This window comes from Lontra canadensis, unplaced genomic scaffold (assembly GCF_010015895.1).
Source record: "Lontra canadensis isolate GAN:19392208 unplaced genomic scaffold, GSC_riverotter_1.0 scaffold15, whole genome shotgun sequence".
NCBI lineage: Eukaryota > Metazoa > Chordata > Mammalia > Carnivora > Mustelidae > Lontra > Lontra canadensis.
The window spans coordinates 1,261,652-1,270,341 of NW_022631009.1; positions in this window are offsets into that span (position 1 = coordinate 1,261,652).

Genomic DNA, 8,690 nt, shown 5'->3' on the forward strand with positions numbered 1-8,690 from the left:
TTATCATTTACAAAAGCAATACCATGTCCCAGTTAGTAATTGGATTTGGAATGCCCACTCAAAATGCCACTGCATCTGCCTTTCCTAGCCTCTTGGATCTCCCATTTGTGCATGTCCACTTTTCTTTAATATTGTCTATGTATCCAGCTTTAAGCCCTTGAGACTTTTCCTTTAAGAAACATATTTTTGTAAAAATGCTGACTGTAATATCTGCCCTCTCAACAGTTTTAAGTGTACAAGGGGACAATACAGAATTGCTGTCTACAGGCACAACGTTGTATATCAGTGGACTAGCATGCAGCCTTAAAAAAGGAAAGAAATCCTGTAACGTGTGAGGACATAGATGAATCTTAAGGGTGTTGTGCTAGAAGAAAACAAGTCTGTCACAGAAAGATAAATACTGTGTCTGTCCACTTATATGAGGTATCTAAAAGAGTCAAATTCATAGAAACAAAGAAAAGAACGGTGTTGCCAGGGGCTGGGGAGAGCAGGAAATGGGGAGTTGCTAAGCCTTTGTAATTTTGATGTATTTTAACATCTTTCTCCATATTTTAATCCTGAACAATCTCTATGGTTACAATTTTGCTCTCACTTTTTAGCTATAGGCACAGCAACTCTCTGGGTGAAGCTTTCTGAGAACCAGTTCTGAACTGGGTAATCTATATTGATAGGGTCTACTGGCCTGGGCCTCCATAAAAGGAAGAGGATGGAGGTTATACATAAGGGTTTTTTAATCTTGTCTATACATCAACCTTTTTAAAGAAGATTTTATTTATTTATTGCAAGAGAGAAAGTGAGGGCATAAGCAGGGGGGAGGGGCAGAGGGTGAGGGAGCAGACTCTCAAGCAGACTTTTCACTGAGCATGGAGCCTGACTTGGGGCTCAGTCTCACAACCATGAGATCATGACCTGAGCCAAAAACAAGAGTGGGTTGGATGCCCAACCAACTGAGCCATGCAGGCACCCCCCATCACCTTTCTTTTATTTTCTGATTCCCTCCCTTCTCAACCACACTCTGCATTCCCATAAAAGGAAGTCAACCTTGTTATGTATATATCTCCAGTTTTAGAAACTTGGGGACTTCATGGTGCATCTTCTTACCTCTGATTTTAAGATGGTGAAAGAGAGACCCAGGCAAGCTGTATGACTTGAGCAGAATAAGACAAACAGCTAGAGCTACAAGCAAGGCTTTGCCCCAAATTTCCTGATTCTCTTTTAAGCCATTTCATATTCTCTTTTGGTCCATTATTCAAGCTGTTGTAACTGGAAAACATTTTAAATGTTCCATGAAGGGACCCAAATAGTTATGGGAAATTATAGTGTCTAAGTTTTCAACTTTTTAATTGCATGTAGAAAAGTTGCCTCAAAGAAGTTGTACGTATATAGTATGTGAAAGTACTTTGTCAGTTGGGCGATGCCCTGTAAACAGGTGGGAGCTGGTGTTTGCACCTTCAGATTCCATCCCAGTCATTGCTTTTGTGAAACCAGATTGGGAAAGGTTCAGACATAAACAGCCCGGTCCAGCTGAGGAATTAGTAATCTACCTTTTCCTCAAGTATCAGTTAGGAAATTGGCCCATCACAGGCCTATGAAAATTCATTCAGAACATTTCTCTAGATATAAGAGAGAAGCTCTCTCTTCCCTGAGATTATACAATCTGTGGATATAAGTCTGGAAGCTTTTGCAGTTTTACTACCATGAAGGAAATTGGCCACATACACAAGAGGGTAGAGCCAAGAGAGTTACTGACTGGAGTTGGTGTAAACTGTGCTACATTGTGTCCTGCCTTGTCAGATATACGTTCCAATAAAATTCTTTATACTTTTAAGCCAGTTGGTTTGGAATTTCTGTTTTTTGAAATCCAAAACATTCTAACTTAGAGAAAAATGGAGAGAAATTTGCTTTATTGATATATTGACTTATTTCCTTTCAAATATTAGGGCCCGAGAATCTGGATGGAATGGATAGAATGCTCACCTTTTCACCAGGGGGCCACATGAATATCAGTGAGTCAAATGGAGCCCCTACAAATTTAATTTAATTTAATTTAATTTAATTTTACTTTATTATTTTATATATTTATTTTATTTTATTTATTTTATTTTTAAAGCTTTGTTAATTTATTTTTAGAGAGCAAGAGAGAGACCTACCATACTGCACACAGAAGGGCAGAGGGCAAGGAAGAGAAGAAGACTCCTGGCTGAGTGTGGAGCCTGACATGGGGCTGGATCCACAACCCTGAGATCATGACCTACCTGAAATTAAGAATTAGAGGCTCAAATTAAGAGTTAGAGGCTCAACGCCCCCCAGGCATCCTGAACCCCTATAAATTTTAAACCAGAAATTCTAAGTTTTACCAGAACTTTCTCTGTCTCTGAAGGAATGAAGCCATCACCTTCTGCTATCTGAAATAATATAAAAGGCTCTGTCCAAGGAAAAATTGTAAGAGAAGTAGACTCTTACCGGTTTTTCCCCTTACTTCAATTCCCCTTATATCAAGGGGACATGGGAATGGCAATAGCAATAGGCATTTGTGAGATATGATTAATGGGAAACTGTGTTGGGTTAATAGAATAGAATTATGTGATTTTTGAAACATGACTTACAAGTCTATTTCTTGCTAGTTGTCCCAAATGGGATTGGCTCATTCTGGCATAGATGTGCAAGGCCAGACGTTGGGCTGCTAACGTTAATGTTAGTTAGATAATATTACCGTAGATAATGTTTATGTGTTAACATAAACAAGTGTTAACTAGTCATATAAAAGTTCTCCACTCTGTTTCTACTTTTTCAGTGTTCATGATAATAAGATTCTTTTAATATGTCCAGTACAACCTATAATAAAAAGTGAGAATAGAATATATTTTGTGAGAGCTTACATGACCCATGCATTCTGAATATACATTTAAAAAATCAGTCTGTCATGCCAGAGGCAAGGGTAAATTATCTTTCTCATTTTCTTTTTTTTTTTTTAAGATTTTATTTATTTATTTGACAAAGAGAGAGATCACAAGTAGGCAGAGAGGCAGGCAGAGAGAGAGAGGGGAGGAAGCAGGCTCCTTGCTGAGCAGAGAGTCCTATGCGGGCCTCAATCCCAGGACCCTGGGACCATGACCTGAGCCGAAGGCAGAGGCTTTAACCCACTGAGCCACCCAGGCGCCCTCTTTCTCATTTTCTTTATAGAAATTATTTTACAAAGTTGTCCAGTTATGTCAAATTATTCACCATGTAGCCAAAATAAAGAGGAAATGACTATAGAGTGAATTGGTCAATAAATTACTAAAAATGTTGTTACTTTTCTGGATTTTGTGATGCTTAGGGAATTTGTCAGCTTTTAAAATTCTTCTAATTTAGTATGTTTTTCCCTAGTATAAATAAGTATTTGCATTCATATCTAATTTTCTAATTGTAATTTTTTTTTCTCCTAAAGCGGGTCCTTCAAGGTGAATATATATCAACTTTCACAAAATTTCTTTGCCCCAGTGTGTACATTGAGAATTCTGGAGGAAAATGATGAATTACTCAATGATCTGTGGGGGGTCAGAAAGCTCATATACAGGAGTTTTGTGGAAGAATGAGTTGAGAAATTGGGATTAAACAGAGGAAAGGAACATTGGTCCTTAGTTCAAAAGTCAGGGAAATGCCTTTGCTGAATGCCCTATCTTAAATGGCACCCCACCCCACCTAATGACTTCCTCTCCCATTCTCCAGCAGAATGGAGTGTCTTCACTGCTGTGTCTTCACTGAAATATAAATTTCATGAAGAGAAGAATTTCTTCCCTCTTGTTCCTACTGTTACCCCCATAGCCTAGAATAGTGCCTGTCATACAGCATATGTAAGAGTTCCATAAATATTTGCTGAGTGAATGGATGAATCCCTCAACGTCCCTGTATCAGTGTGAGCTTCTTTGATTCTAGTAATAAAGCGGAGGAGAATAGCTGGAAAGGTATTGGAACCCTTCCAAAACTCTAGCGAAGTTTTGTTTCTGTGTGCTCATCTTCCAGAATCCCATGGCAACATGATTTTATCTTCGGCCATCAGACACACACACACACACACACACACAAATACACACAACACACACAGGAATTTGGCAAAGTAAAAACCCACATTTATATCCATTTTCAGAAAGGCAGAAAAAGAGTGAGTACAATCAGACTAAAATGATACATCTGGCTACCATATTAAAAAGGCAACATCCTGACAACTGTTAATTTAATTGAAAGTTGTGCATGTGCATCAAAGTCTCACAAAGCCCATGAATCCTAGAAGTAATGTGATAATCTTTCCAAAAACTTAGAAACAATCCTCATACTTCTTGTTTTAAGTTACTTCTCTTAATCATGCAATTTGTGTTGGTAGAAGTTAAATGTTGTAATCATAAATGGGAAGATCCAAAGGGTGCTTCTCAGTTATGGGCAACCCACCAAATAGTGACAAGAACTAGAAAAAGATTTCCTAACACCAGCTAGGCAATTTCCCTGAACCTTACCTATCCTAACTTTGCATCACAGAGTTTGGAATCTCTAAGGGGCCTTTGGAATCCCTGGGAAAGACAGATGCCTATGAACTGGTCATTCTCCATTTTCTCCTTGCTAACAGCGCTCTTTGGGTTGGGAGTGAAAATGTATCCAGGGCTATATTTGCTTTTACCTTCCCTTTTTTTCAGCCAGAGGTGGCCATATTACATATTTCTAGTTACTGATACATGAGACAACGCCTATTAAGGCTTTATTTTATTTTTTTTTAATTATGTATTCCTAATGTAAGGAGCCAGCACAGCCAGCAGTACCATTTGTCTTCCGGCTGCTACCTTGGGTGTATACCCAATGTCTGGAACTAATACTGTCTGCCATTGTATGATCATGAAGTGAAAAGCAAGCAGCTAGGAGTAGCGGAGCACAAATACGGAAGAAGCCTTTGTCGGTGAGGATGTCATGGGGTCATTAGCCCTATGTGGGACTGCTCACCTCCAGACTATTTATTATGTAAGAAAAAATAAACCTATTTCTGGCCAACTTTCTATTAGTTCAGTTTCTTCTATTATACTTAGAGTATTCCTGTTATTGTTATTAATCCTAATGCCTTTATAAGAAAAGAAAACTGAGTTTCAATGAGAACAAGCAATTTGGCCAGAGCTAGAGATATTTTTGGTGAGAAGCACATTACAAGAGCCCATGACCCTTCTGGGACACTCACACGTGCACCCTAGGGCCACTGAGTAAGAGGATGGTCTTGCTTCACCTGCCTGTTCAAAGCAAGGAAACAATGAAAATAGCAAAATGCTCATAGGAGGAAATGTCGGAACCATTGACAATTATAAGGATGAGTGGTAGGCTATAAAAGTATACATTTGTCGTATACAATAGTAATCTTGTTGATGGTTTTTATGTAAGATGTTGAAGCCAAATTACTATCATCTGCAATAAAATATTCGTTCATTATTGGGTCAGAACATCCGGATGACAAGTCAAAAATTCCACCATTCATCAGTTATTCCTTATCCTCATCTCTAATTATCCAGCAATCTGGATGCTTTGGCATCATGTAGACTCAATTAAGTTATGCATTGAATTAAGGAGCCTCCTGAATTTGAGCAAGATGTTTTGAGTAATTCAGATTTTCAATTTCTACTTTCTTTTATGGCTTTTTTTTTGGGGGGGGGAGCTTAAGAAAGGTTTCCAGAAGATTCTAGATGGACTTTATGTCATCTGTGCTTTGTTTCAGTTTCCGGTTATTAATTTATGCTAAATCAAGTAAAAGTTTTCAATTGCTTATATACCTCCTTACAAAGGAAGTGTTTCTCTCACTTGTTAGTGCTACATCCCAGTTCCAGGCATAGCTTTCCTTTTGTCACATTTCCATGCGTATTACTCACAAACAAATAAATCGTCTCTGTAAAGCATTTGGCATCTTTATCTTCCTTCATGAAAATGCAGTTCTGAGATTCCCAATTACACATATGGACCAGATGTGAAACATGACTCAAATGAACAGGGAATTCAGTATGGTTTTGCAATCACGAGACATATACTGTATCCCTCTTATGCTAATGTTTCCTTTATAATTCCCTGTTGTGAGACAGCTGTGGCAAGTGCCTGAGTGGCCCCTCTTGGCATGTTCCTTCTTTTCTTGTGCTTTCTTGCTTTCCCCAGTCCAAAGAAAGATCTGAAAATGGAGGCAGAGTGGAAATAACGACTTTTTGCCTCATTGCTAGAATGTTAACACATACATATGGCGCATAGGTCACCTCTCCTTTTTCTCTGTGCCTACAGTTGACAGAAAGGGTTGGTCATGGCGCTCTTTCTGCCTCAAATTTGTCTTGGAATTCTTCTCAACACATTATAATTCAGTCAGCTCACATATAGGTGCCCAGTCTACCTGAAGTCACTCTACCCTTCTGTGTTTAAATTTAATGTACATTTCCCACGTTTATGTTTCCATTAGCAGGTGTTCCTTTGGACCCAAAATATTAAGTAATTTTTTTTAAATCAATGATAGCGATGAAAAGAAAGTTCTTTGGTGTGTGTGTGTGTGTGTGTGTGTGTGGTGTGTGCACGTGCCTCTGTGTATGATTTCAAACTGGAGGAGATAATGGCGCCAATGGGAGAAACAAATTCCTAAACATATCACAAATTTCATCTTGGTTTCTTTAAATTAAAATGCAATTACCACTTTTCCTACCAAAAATACTATGACAAAAATCTCAAATTTGTCTTATTTTATTGTACCTCTGACCATTCATTGTCTCACACCTTAGGGAAAGGAGCTTCCAATCATGCAAATCACTGGTATCCTCCCACCCTTACCATCCTTCTGTGAAATTCATCACACATATAACTAACTTAAAAACTAACAGAATCTACAAAAATCGAGCATGATTTGGCCCCTGCCTATATTTTATCCTCACCATCAAACACTTTTTACCTTATTCACTTTATTTTACCAACCAGGATCTTCTGTTTCTCAAACTGCTATGCTCATTTCTGCTCAGTGTCTTCTCTTCCATCCATGCATTTATTTAATTTATATTTATTAAGTGCTTCATTAATATCAAGCAGTCTACTTCCTGTTAACCTGGTTGTTTCCTACTGAGATTCAGAGTGCAGCATGAAAACCACTTCCAGAAGAAGACCTCATCTGACTGTAACAGGAACTTATACGTGTTCAGCAAAATCTATTCACTCTTCTTTCTGGCCATGGTTCTACAACTCTTGGTCTGTTCTTACTTCCCTGGGTGGCATGTGACTAGTACTGCCCATTGAATATAAATGAAACTGTGATACGTCATTGCCAGGCCAAAGGGTTAAGAAGTAGTAGTGGGCTAAAAGACCCCCAATATTTTAGCACTTAGGGGCTACCCATCTCTCCTATCCTCGTATCATTCCAACTTCTGCTTCTGATGGCAAATCTTCTCTGACCCTGATTCTGATGCCTCCTTCTTATAAGGAAAGGACCCCTGTAATTTCGCTGGGCACAATGAAATATCCTGGATAATCCAGGACAATCTTTCCATCTCAAGCTCTTAATTTAATCACATTTGCAAAGTCTATTTTGCTGTATCACATAACATATTTATAGTTTCTGGGACACAGACATCTTTGGAGAGGAGAGAACGTACTGGGAGTGACCAGATATAAGCCTATAAAGGAATTAGAATTAAAAAGTCTCATTAACATTCAATCCTGAGATGAAGAAAAGCTTAGCTATGTGGCCTTTCTACCAAAGCATATTATTTCAAGGAACTTCAAAATAGTCATCATTAATTTGAAAGAGAATGATAAGGAAAAGGAAGAAAAGAGAGCAGATTTGAGAATAAATAAAATAATAAGGAAAAAAGAAAAAAAGACATCAGTATGATTACTAGCATATAAATTTGTAAATAAATGGAAACTTACTATAAACTTTCATAGGCATTATATTGCCCTTGAAAATGAGCTTAGGGTAAAAATTTTAAAATGTGTAAAGACTTAAATCAACTTTCAAGCTCCATGCTTGCACCATCTGGAAATTTGGTATAGAATCCCCTTCCTGCCTTATCGGGACCAGCACATCCCTACTGCCTCACAGTGACTTAACTTTGTTACTTTGGACTTCGGAAGTGGTATACAGCTCTATTAGGATGTGATCCCAACCCCATCTTCCAGTGTCATCATGGAGAATAATGGACAGGTAAGAACCTTCCAGAAGGCACAATCTAGGGCCAAGGGAGAACACTGAACACCAGAGAACAGAATGAGAATTAAGTCAAGACTTGAGTTTACCAAATCCTTCTGTAGTAATAGATCCAATTTCTCTTTCAGTCATTTGGTTTTGAGTCCAAAAACAGACTCAGTTCCAAAAACTGGGCAAAGGGCCTGGTTTTTATTAGGGCCATTGCCTTTATTCTGATCATCCCTCTCTGTTCTCTTATGATTGCTTATATTGAGTAGTAACCTTGTTGGTCACCCCTTTATGGGTGATTCTATTCTATTCTATTCTATTCTATTCTATTCTATTCTATTCTATTCTTCTATTCTATTCTATTAACTATCTTTATAGCCCTTCAGAGTCAGACATCCCCTCCCATCCATCTGACATTGTCTACCTGGCTTCTGACAGATAAGTAAAACCATCTGGCCTCTATTGTTTTGGGGTTTATCAACTGTCCTGTATTAAAGAACCCAGTTCTAAAACAGCATCACCTGTT